The sequence below is a fragment of the Mobula birostris genome, chromosome X (genome assembly GCF_030028105.1).
Source record: "Mobula birostris isolate sMobBir1 chromosome X, sMobBir1.hap1, whole genome shotgun sequence".
NCBI lineage: Eukaryota > Metazoa > Chordata > Chondrichthyes > Myliobatiformes > Myliobatidae > Mobula > Mobula birostris.
The window spans coordinates 65,790,191-65,802,838 of record NC_092402.1 but is presented as its reverse complement, the minus strand read 5'-3'; the positions used below and the strand labels follow the sequence as shown (position 1 = coordinate 65,802,838).

The window sequence follows — 12,648 nt, the reverse complement described above, 5'->3', positions numbered from 1 at the left end:
GGGTGACAGCTGCTCAGTGCACCACGGTCAGCACACTGAAAGGGTTGAGGTTGTGTGGGGGGATGTGGTGGGGGTTTGTTTTAGAATCATTTAACAACCAAGCTAGGTCTCGGGTGTAGCACGCCCTGGGGGAAATGCACATAAAGTGAAGCAGCTGTTAACTCTGGTGCAGAAGGAGCCTGGTTGTTCATTCGACAGGACGTGGCTTGGGACAGAGATGCCTGCCACCCTGGCCATTCCCTTTTCTCCTTTCTACCTTCTGGGAGATGATCTAGGACCTTGAAAGCCTGGGTGACCAGACTCCGGAACAGCTTCTTCCCCACTGCTGTCTGACCCTTGAACCAAACCCCTCTGTCACATCACCTTCCTCGTGATGCTGCCAAGTTCTCAGACTCTTAGCTCTAGCTCTCTTGGTTATTCTGTTAATGTCACTTTGGCATTTCTTGCACTACTTTAGTTTGCAGCACAATCTTTGCACCGTTCTGCTGCTGCTTGTGCTCATTGCTGATTTTCTATCGTGTACACAGTTTGCTGAGTTTCACACGTTCTCCGTATTTATTTATTGTTGTTTGGTTTTTCTATTTGGACAGTTTGTCTTTTGCACATTGTTTTTCTTTGTCAGTTTCTGTTTGTGTAGGTTTTCATTGATTCTATTGTATTTCTTTGTATCTACTGTGAATGCCTGCAAGAAAATGAATCTCGGGGTAGTATATGGTGACATATATGCACTTTGATAATAAATTAACCTTGATCAGGGAATTTCATTGCACCCTGGTGTCTGTGACAATAAACTAATTTGATCTGCTCAGGGAGTGGGCTTGCAAAGGTGAGGCCAAATGACCATTGCCTATTGAATCCGGTCAGCACTCTCATGTTGCCAGCAGGTTCAGTGTGAGCGGAGCAGTTTGACCTGTAGGGCAGGAAACATTTCTTTAGTCTGGCCTGTCTCAGCGCAGGAACTCCACGACCCTGTCAGTGAGGCCAGGGTTGCACCGAGTTTTTGGAGAGTGCTTGTGCAGTCACAACCAGATGTTGCCAAAGTCTGTTGGCTGCTGCTGCTGTATTCAGCCTAAAGTGAGGTCTGTTGGAGAGATGAAAAATGGGATGCCCTCACACAAGAAGAAGTGGTGAATTAATTGAGTTTTTGTTTACAGAGTCATATAACACTACAGCACAGAAATGGGCTTTTTGCCACATCTAATCCATGCTGAACCATTGATCTGCCTACTCACACCTGGACCATCGCCCTCCACACCCCTCCCATTCATTTACCTGTACAAATTTCTTTTAAATGTTGAAATTGAACCTGTATCCACCAGTTGCACTGGCAGCTGGTTCCATCCTCTGAGTGAAGAATTTCGCCCTCATGTTCCCCTTAAACATTTCACCTTTCACCCTTAACCAACGACCTCTCGTTGTAGTCCCACCCAACCACAGTGGAAAAAGCCTACTTGCATTTACCCTATCTACATCACTCACAATTTTGTATCCCTCTATCAAAGTCCGAATAAAGTCCTAACCTATTGAATCTTTCCTGATAACTTGGTCCTGGAAACATCCTATTGAAATCCTTATGAAGTTTCTCAGCACTCTTTCAATCTCACTTACATTGTTCCTGTAGGTAGGTGACCAAAACTGCACACAATTCTCCAAATTTAGCCTCACCAACGTCTTATACAATTTCAACATAACACCCCAACTCCTGTACTCAATACTTTGATTTATGGCCAATGTGCCAAAATCTTTCTTTACAACCCTGTCTACTTGTGATGACAATTTCAAGGAATTATATATCTGTATTCCAAGATCCCTCTGTTCTACCACACTCTTCATCCTCGCAAAATGCAAAACCTCACACTTGTCTGCATTAAATTCCATCTGCCATTTTTCAGCCCATTTTTCTAGCTGGTCCAGATCCCACAGCAAGCCATGATAGCTTTCCTTGCTGTCCATTACACCGTGTCATCACAAATTTGCTGATCCAGTTAACCGCATTATCATCCAGACCATTGATATAGATGACAAACAACAACAATGTCTAATCCAATTTACTACTTCATCCTGAATGCTGAGCAACTGAACCTTCTTGACCAGCCTCCCATGTGGGACCTTGTCCAATGCCTTACTAAAGTCCATGTAGACAAAATCCACTGTCTTGCCTTCATCCATTTTTCTGGTAATTTCCTTGGAAAAACTACAAGATTGGTTAGAAATGACCTACTGTGTCCATATCTATCACCCTCCAATCCTCTGGTACCTCCCCTGTCGGTGAGGATGATTTAAATGTCTCTGCTAGGGTCTCTGCAATTTCTGCACTTCCTTCCTGTAGGGTCTGAGGGAACACCTTGTCGGGCCCTGGGAATTTATCCATGCTAATTTGCCTCAGGGTAGCAAACACCTCCTCTGTAATCGGTATAGGGTCCATGAAGTTGATGCCACTTTGTCTCACTTCTATAGACTCTGTGCTCATCACCTTAATAAGTACAGATGCAATGAATTCATTTAAGATGTCCCCCATCTCTTTTGGCTCCACACATGAATTATCATTCTGGTCTTCTAGATGACCAATTTTGTCCCTTGCAATCCTTTTGCTCTTAACATATCTGTAGAATCTCTTGAGATTCTCCTTCACCTTGTCCATTAGAGCAACTTCATGCCTCCTTTTGGCCTTTCTGATTTCTTGTGTTCTCTTGCATTTCTGGTACTTCATAATCACCCCATTTGTTCCTACTTGCCTATACCTGCTATGCACCTCCACTTTTCACTGAACCAGGGCCTCTTGAAAACTAAGGTCCTCTCTACTTGTTATCTTTGTCTTCTATTCTGGCAGGCACATACAAGCTTTGTACTCTCAAAAGTTTCGTTTTTGTAGGCATCCCACTTACCAAGTACACCTTTGCCAGAAAACAGCCTGTCCCAATCCACACTTTCCAGATCCTTTCTGATACCATCAAAATTGGTCTTTCTCCAATTTATAATCTTAAACCCACGGACCAGACCTATCTTTTATCATACTTACTTTGAAAATAATGGCAGTATGGTCACTAGATGCAAAGTGTACCCCTACACAAACTTCTGACATCTGCCCCGTCTCATTCCCTAATTGCAGATCCAGTATCTCACACTCTCTCATTGGGACTTTTGCACACTGATGAAGGAAACTTTCCCGAACACATTTGACAAACTCTATCCCATCTAATCCTTTTACAGTATTGGATTCCCAGTCAATATGTGGAAAGTTAAAATCACCTACTATAACAGCGTTATGTTTCTTGCAACAGTCTGCGATCTCTCCACAAATTTGTTCCTCTAAATCCCTCGGACTGTTGGGTGGTCTGTAATATGCCCCACTAACGTGCTCATACCTAGTCGAGTTCTCCAGTCTATCCCGACGGAGCACTGCTGTGACATTTTCCCTGACTAGTAACACCACCCCTTCTCCTTTAATCCCTCCTGCTCTGTCACATCTAAAACAACAGAACCCCAGAATATTGAGCTGCCAATCCTGCCCCTCCTGCAACCAAATCTCACTAATGGCTACAATATCATAATTCCACATGCTGATCTGTGCCCTGAGCTCATTTGCCTTTCCTACAATACGTCTCGCATTGAAATATAAGCACCTCAGAATATTTGTCGCACCATGCTCAACCTTTTGATTCCTGACTTTGTCTGAGGTCTTAACAACATCGGTCTCCACAACCTCTCCACTATCTGTTCTGGTACTCTGATTCCCATCCCTTGAAACTCTAGTTTAACCCCACCCCCTTTGCAGAACTAGCAAACCTTCCCACAAGGATATTAGTCCCCCTCCAGTTTAGTTGTAAACCATCTCTTCTGTACAGGTCCCGCCTTCCCTGGAAGAGAGCCCAATGATCCAAATATCTGAAGTCCTCCCTCCTGCACCAACTCCTTAGCCACATGTTAAACTGTATGAGCTTCCTATTTCTGGCCTCACCGGCACGTGGCATGATAGCAGTCCTGAGATCACAACCCTGGAGGTCACCCCTTTAACCTAGCACCTAACTCCCTGAACTCACTTTGCAGAACCTTATCAGTCTTTCTACTCGTTGTTATTGGCACGTATGTGGACCACACCCTTGGGCTGCTCACCCTCCCACTTAAAGAATTCTGAGGACTCAATCTGAGATGTCCGGCCCCTGGCACCCAGCAGGTAACATAATATCCGGGAATCTCGTTCTTGTCCACAGAACTTCCTTTCTGTACCCCTATCTAATGAATCCCCTGTTACCACAGTGTGCCTCTTCTCCCCACTTTCCTTTCTGCATCACAGAACCCTGTGACATTCCTCCGCTCGGTCTGCCCCACCAACAGTATCCAAAGTGATAAACCTGTTGTTGAGGGGGATGGCCACAGGGGTACTCTGCACTGGCTACTTAACCCCTTTCCCCTTCCTGACTGTCACCCAGTCTCCTGTGTCCTGCACCTTGGGTGTAACTCCCTCCCAAATGATCTGGAGTTCATCCACTTTTTTTGTGTGGAGTGGTAATGCTCCTCCTTCATGGTGAGTGACTGGAACAGAGTTTCCTAGGAGCTTGCGGAGGGGGTGGGGGGAAGTTGCATTATCTTTTATAAACTTTGAATGTGACCTTGAATCTTTGCCTATGAAAAGTGATGTAGTGTAAGGCAGTGTTGGGGCTTTTCAGGTGGGTTCAAGAACCTGATGGCAGTGGGGAAGTGGCTGTTGTTGAACCTTGGTGTGTGGGTCTTCAGGCTGCTGTGCTTCCTGATGTCTGATGGTCACATCGAGAGGTGGTCATGGCCTGGATTGTGGATGTCGCCTTCCTGAGACGTCAACTCAGATGTCTCAACTTGCAGCTGTCTTCTGGTGGGGAGAGAGCTGTAGCCATGATAGAACGGCCCGAGTCCAACATTTGCTGCATCTGTTATGTCTGCATTGGCGTCCCCATACCAGGTCCCGATGCAACCAATCTTAGAAGCATTCGGGAAGGCAGAGATTACTGCTGCACAGTTTTAGTTATGAGCTTTGTGTCCAGTTTGAGGGTGTTCCTCTGTCAACCAGAAGATAGTGTCAGTAGACCAGAGGCAATGCTGAATTTCAGGATTTCCTTAGCAGTCGTTCTCACTGACGGCACCTTGTTTGACTTTGGCCTGCAATGTGATTGGATCTGTTGAGAGCCCATTGGTAGGGCTCTGGCTTTGCATTGTATTCATTGAACCAATATCCGGGCAGAGACAAATTTCTGTGGGTAGCCAAAATTGAGGAGGGTCCACAGTCCTTCTTGATCAAGTTGGTGTCTTCAGCAAGGCTGGTAAAGGACAGGTAATGAGGCTGTTGCTGCACTTCTCTTGAAGTCCATATGCTTTCAAAAGCAATATGTCATGTGAATTCCAAAGACTTCCAAAGGAAATCTTTGAAATTCCAGGAGCTTAGTCACATGCTTTGTAAAGCAATATATTTTGTGGAAGCTTTGAACAAGTACACAGGCTGTTCTCCAAGTGTAAATGGCCATTGTGGAGTTTGACATACTGGGCTCTTTGGGTTTTAGATGCCGTTTAACAATTTAATAATGAGGGACAGAGATATAAATGAATAATATAACATTGACCACAAAATATAAATCAGTCATAGCAGACATTCTCCTGGCTGCTGTGATGCAACTATTGCTGGGAGAATTTCAGATAGTGATTAGAGGGTGTACCGGAGTGAGATAGATAGCTCGATGAGTGGTGTCACAGTAACAACCTTGTGCTCAACATCAGTAAGGTCAAAGAACTGATTGTGGACTTCAGAAAGGGCAAGGTGAGGGAACGTGCACCAATCCACATAGAGGGACCAGAGTAGAAAGGATGAGCCATTTCAAGTTTGAGTGTCAACATCTTTGAGGATCTAACCTGGATCTGACATAACGATGTAGCTATAATGAAGGCACAACAGCAGCTATATTTCATTAGGAGTTTGAGGAGATTTGGTATGTCACCAATAACTCTTGCAAATTTATACAGATGTACCGTGGAGAGCATTCTAACTGGCTGCATCACTGTCTGGTATGGGGGGCTACTACACAGCATTGAAATAAGCCTCAGAGAGTTGTAAACACCCAGCCTCCATAGTATCCAGGTCATCTTCAAGAAGCGATGCCTCAGAAAGGTGACATCCATCATTAAGGACCCCCATCACCCAGGCCATGCCTTGTTCTCACTGTTACCATTGGGTAGGAGATACAGAAGCCTGAAGACACACACTCCGTGATTCAGGAACAGCTTCTTCCCCTCTGCCATCCGATTCCTAAATGGACATTGAACCCATGAATACTACCTCACTACTGTTTTTTATTTCTATTTTTGCACTACTTATTTAATTTAACTATTTAATATATGTACACTTTAATTGCTTTTTTCCTCTATTTTCACAATATATGCCAGTGATATTGAACCTAATTCTGTCCAACCTGCCAGCAGCCCCTTCATCGTGCTGCCCATTGTGACCTAACTGTGCCCATTGACCACGAGGCTGGCTCAGACTGCTCAAGGATAGTAAAGCATCGGATCTTACCAACATCCCATTAGGATTGAAAACAGTACATGGGAATTTGTGTTCCTGGCCGACTCCCAGGATTGCCAAGAGTCCTCAAATGCTATTACAAGTCCTTCATGCCATGTAAAAGAGGCCAGTTATGTCAGTTTGCATCCAATTTCGATAAATCTCCTCCTGCTTCCAAGAGCTGGATGTGCTTTTGTTGTGCCAACACTGAATAGACTATAACTGGCTGAGATCTCTTCTGTATTCACACTGGGGCAGCAGGAGATGATGCAGTAGTGCTGTAGTAGAGCCTCATGGTATGAGGCTCATTTCCCTTCCATAATATTGGCTCACTCTGCTATTGGTTCCCGTAGGATGCCCAATTGGAACTGTGGTTCTGTGCCTCCACAGAGCTTAATTGTGGCCTGACAAATTTCTGCAGTTAGTTTTCACTCTACATGTGGACCTTACAGTGTGTTTAAAAGGATTTGATAGCATTAACTCAGAGAAATTTTTCACTTGGTGAGGGGACCATGGTTGGGAGAGGGGGAGGGGTCACCTTAAAATTGTCCCTAAACTTTTCTTCAAGTGAAGTCGTGGATGCTGGGAGTGAACTGGAGTTGTCAAAATTGGGGACAAATAATTGCCATAAACACAAGAGATTCTGCAGATGATGGAAATCTTGAGCAACACACACAATGCTGGAGGAACTCAGCAGCTCAGTATCTATTGAGGGGAACTTGACAGTCACATTTTGGGCTGAGTCCCTTCATCAGGACTGGAGCAGAAGGGGTCAGAAGCCAGAATCAGAAGGTGGAGGGGAAGGAGTACAAGCTGGCAGATGATAGGTGAGAGGGAGGTGGGTGTGTAGGGTATGGGGGATGAAGGAAGACACTGGGAGCTGATGTGTGAAGGAAATAGAGGGTTGAAAGAGGGAGCTGATAGGAAAGGACAGTGGACCATGGGAGAGGGGGAAGGAGGGGAACCAGATGATGGTGACGGGCAGGTGAGAAGAGAAAGTGTAAGAGGAGCACCAGCATCCTTGTCAGGATGAAGCGTCTCGGCCCAAAATTGCTTCTACTCCTACATTGATGCTGCCCAATTTTCAGACACGTGGAGGGAGCACGGGGGTTAAAATGCAGATCAGTAGTGATCATCTTCAGTAGCGGCACAGATTTGAGTGACAGAATGGCTCCTCCTATTCCTATAAGGACCAAATCTACAACTTTAAAAATTGTATCTGGATACCATAGTTATTAGTTGTTTGCCATGTTCTGAGTGTGAGAACTTGGGGGGGGGGGTCAACTATGGTGTGTTTATGCTGAGTAACTTGATGCATAGCATAAAATGACAATTTGTTTATAATTATTCTACTCGATGACTTGATTTTTGACCAAGGTTTAGGAAAACAAGTCAGATTGAATTTTTTTCCATATATATAAGGCATGGTTTCAATTTTTACAGTTTTTAACCCTTGTCACTCTCACTTAATGTTCCAATTATGTCACAGCCACAAATGGAATGTGTTGATATGATATTCCTGCAACCAAATCACTGAAGCTTGTTAATCAGGGGTTAACATGCTTCCTTCTCTCTTGGCTCAGACTCTCATTAGGCTCGTTCCACAGCTCTGTTTTCCCAGTGAACCTTTTTGGCAGGCTGGCTCATTAAGAGCAGCACACACCAAGGGTAAGCTGAGTGCTGATGGTGCCTCGACACAGGATTAAATGGGATTTACAGTAGAAGCAAGTCTTTCAGCCCAGCCAGTCCGCGCCAACATTTATGCCCCACTTGAATCTCGCCCATCGTTTTGTTGTCTATATCTGTCAATGTAACATTCTACTTCCTCACTCAGACCCTGTTCTTTCAGTCATCTGTGCTCGCTCCTGTTGGAGCCATCCCATCAGTCCCATTTCTCCTCGCTCACATTCCCATCAATGTTCCCCAGAGTGTACCACTCACCTACAAGGGGCAATTTTACAGCAGCCAATTAACCCTGCACATGATTTGGATGTGGGAGGAAATCACAGGGAGAATGTGCACAATCCACACAGACAGCCTGCAAGGTTGGGATTGAACCCAGGTTCCAGGGGCTGTAAGAAGCAGCACTGGCTGCACCACTCCTTTGCCCAGCCGCACCTGCAGCATTCACCTCAACCAGCTCTGTGTACGGGAAGGAATTTCTCAGTCCTTCCACACTTTGGATGCAGACGTTCCTTCTGAACTCTCCATTCTCTTCCCGAGTGGTGTTTGCACGTGTGGAAACGTTCTCGCTATAGCCCTTCCCTCAGACCCCGTCACCAAGCTCTGTATGGTCACCTCTCGAAGCACAAACGACCTGGGTTCAATTCCGGTCACTGCCTGTAAGGACTTTGTATGTTCTCCAGTGACCGCATGGGTTCCCTTTTGGGTGCTCCGGTTTCCTTCCACAGTCTAAAGACCTATTTCTGGGGAAGAGGACTGTGCTGTCATGAAATAGTTTTGAAATGTAGTCGCTGTAGGAAACAGATTAGCCAGTTTTGGCAGACTGAGATTTTGTGAGTGGCAATTGAAGAAAGACCATGTGGGCTGTTCTTTTAGGTACCATTTAGTTAAGGGATAATCGTTGATCAAGGTCTCCCCAACCCCTCTTTTATAGCAAAGATCTACACCCACCTAACAGAGCAGAATTTGGTTTAATGTCCCATCTAGAAGATGATACCTTGACACTGGCATTCCCGTGGGGGAGAAGGTGCCTCCATCCCTCGAACTCAGACTGGAATCGATGCCTTGTATGAAAGAGAAGAGCTTTGGGAAGAAAAGGGTGAAAAAAATATTCTTCTGAGAGCAGTGAATATGAGCCTTAAGTGAGTGGAGCGTTGCTTTGGCACAGCGTGAGTGACCCACTTGGAATTGGCTCTTGTTTCTGGCCCACGCACTTTCTCCTTGATTTAGACCATATCTTTTGTCCCTCTCACAGTGGTCCCTTGTGCGTATGCAAATGAGAAGGATTTGAGGTCGTCCGAAAGCAAAGTTAATGATCCACCAATGCAAAAGACAAAAGTGTTAGATTTTTTTTTACTCGGTCTAATCTTTGGTATGGCCAAGAGCTGCTGAGGGTCCCGATTCTGCTGGTGTTGACAGGAGATTGAACAGTTCAGCCTGCCAAGCCTCCTTGGCGTGATTACTTTGTGAAACACTCCAGGCGCCTGCTTTCTCCGCTTTCCCAAGGATACAACAAATCTGCTTTGGATTCCTTAAAAGTTGCAGAGTGGCTCACCCGCCTCCCCTTTGGTTGATTGTGTTTGGATCGGTGTAACCTGCATGAGTAATCCAGTGATCGGGGATCCTGAGCACTGGACAGGCCGATCCGAAGCAGAAAAATCAAGCTGTTTCAGTGGGTCAGACAGCACCTGTGGGGGTGGGGGGGGGGGGAAAGGACAGTGAACGTTTCAGGTCAAGGTTGAAAGGGTAGTGGGGAGATGGTCAGTATAAAGAGGTGAAGTGAAGGGGTGGTAGGTGATAGTTGGATCCCTAATAGCAGATGGAAGAGGGGAGGGTGAAGATAGCAAAAGAGGCTGGAAGGTGAGGGTGACAAAGGGCTGTGCATGGTGGCGTCTGATGGCAGAGGAAGGTAGAGCATGGAACCAAATAAGGGAGGTGAGGAGAGCGGGTGGGAACAGTTGGGGGGGGGGATAAGAAAGACGGTGATGGGTGTAGAAGCAACTGGATAGACCAGGAGGAGAGAACGAGGACAGAGGGGGCCACAAACAAGAGAAAATCTGCAGACGCTGGAAATCCAAAGCAGCACACACAAAATGCTGGAGGAACTCAGCACGTCAGGCTGCATCTATGGAAACGAGTAAGCAGTCGACGTTTTCGGCAGTTGACATTAACTTCAGTTAAATTGCTAATTTGGTCACAGTGTTTGCAGGCCAAATAGGGATACTGCATTTTGCAGTATTCATTTTATAATAAACATTAATGGATAAACTTCAAATGCAGAAATATTTCTGGCAGAATATGCTAGGCTAAACAAAATGCTTCAGTAAACATTGCTTCATTTGAAGGGGATCTTTCAAAGACTATAAATAAGATAAAAAATTGTAAAGGACTTCAGAAGTGAGTATTCAACTCAGTCACTTTAGACTGGAGCCAGCTCTGACAAAGGGAATACAGTTCCTTCAACAAAGGCTTCATACTGTCCAAAGTCAGAAGTGTGGTTTTGTTGAGAGGGCTGTGTTGGGTTGGGGGAGGGGAACTCAACAATGGTCCTCTCTTCCAGTGGGCAATGGATCAACCTTTTGATCCAACCACATTTCCTGAAGTCAGAAGCACTGAGAATCCGAGCATAAAGGGGAGACCATTTGGCCCATTGTGTTGTGCTGGCCCTTGCTGCCTCTGTCCAGCTCAGCAAATTTGTTTCATTTTCAAGTAGAGGTCCAACTTCCTTTCTGTAAGTTCCTGTCGGATCTGTTCCTGTCAGCTTATTGAACAGTGTCTTCTAGATCAATTCTACTTGTGTAAAGAAAATTCCTGCCCCTCGAGGCAACAAGGTGCAAAGGGCCATAGCTGTTGGAAATTTGACCTTAAAAATACATAATTCAGACAGCATCTGTCACATTTTCCAATCTTTTCCAGATTTTAGGGGCTTGCAGGGGTGCCATGAAACTCTTAAGTACTTGGAATTGAGCCTTTGAATTGAGACTGACCAGTTTGGGACATGTTTCGTTGGATTGTAGGAGAATGAGAGCAAACTTAGGCTACGCCCACCCTAGACCAGATAATTTTGAAAACGCTGGTTTCGAGTAAAACCGACAGGCATCCACACTAGGCGTTTTTCAAAATATCTCTGTCCACACTAAAACAGATATTTGGGTGAATCTACTCCTACTGTGCATGCGCAGACACATCTACAGAAAACAAGTGAAGAGGAAACGGTATAATATTTACGTTGCCAGGGCGGCGTTGTGCTATTTCCATTGGTCAAAAGCTAGAGTACTGCCAACAACAACAGCAAAAGAAAGTTTTCAACAATGTCTTCGAGGAATACAAAGAAAACCTCCACTGGAAAAATCAGACCGGGCTTCTTCGATTAGACAGACAATGAAGTCGAGCTGTTTCTGCGAGTTACAAATGACTACAAAGTCAACAAAGCAGTGGAGATGTTTAATTCCAAACAAGCTATTAACGTAGACAATAAAGTAACCAACACACGCACAAAGCCGTCCTCTACCCAAGATCAACAAGAGAGTGGAATCTTCTGCCGCCAGACCTGCGCAGTATTTCTGACGTTAATATTTTTAAAGATAGACTCAATCAAATCAATTTCGGGGATCTAGTCAAAAAAGTTCACTTTACAATTTATCTCTCATGCCGTTCACGACGACTGCCCGTTATAACAGCCGTCCGACAGAGCTTGCGCAGTACCGAGCAGAAGCAGAAAAAGCATTGTTGTTGTGGTGTTGTCATGACAGTGTTTTAAAATCTCTTCGTCTACCCTGTACACACTACAACGCGCAACAATCATTTTCAGATTTACACACTCTGGAGAGTGTTTTAGAAAAACTCCGTTTTCAGGGGATGAAAACGCCATTTCAGTGTGGACGGAGGGTTAAAATGAAGAGAAAAAGCTTCGTTTTCAAAATTACCTGGCGTAGTGTAGACATAGCCTTAGAGGTGTACAAGGGACACAGATTAGGTGAATGTACACAGCCTTTTTCCTAGGGTTGGGGAATCAAGAACTAGGGGGCACATGTTTAAGGTGAGAGGGGAAAGCTTTAATAGAAACTTGAAGGGCAACTTTTTCACCTGGAAGGTGGTCTGTATATGGAGCAAGTTGCCGGAGGAAATGGCTGAGGCAGACACATTAATAACCTGTGTCACAGTAGTTTAGTAGTCAATGTAATGCTATAACAGCGTCAGTGACCCATGTTCAATTTTGCCATTGTCTGTAAGGAGTTTGTCTGTTCTCTCTGTGACCACGTGTGTTCCCTCCCACAGTCCAAAGATGTATGGATAAGGCCAGTAAGCTGTGGGCATGTTATGTCGCTGCTGCCCCTAGTACTGTGTTGGCCACTGAAGCAAAATGAAGCATTTCACTCTGTTTTGATGTACTTATGAAGAATTAAGCTAATCTTTTAAAAATCTATATATGTATATGA

General features: G+C 45.0%; 1 protein-coding gene across 4 annotated transcripts in view; it reads left to right on the top strand.

The window, feature by feature from the left end:
* The window catches only part of LOC140191350 (transmembrane protein 198-like), a 95,552-nt gene that overhangs the window by 23,654 nt on the left and 59,250 nt on the right, over positions 1-12,648 (top strand). The gene's annotated exons all lie outside the window — the stretch shown is intronic.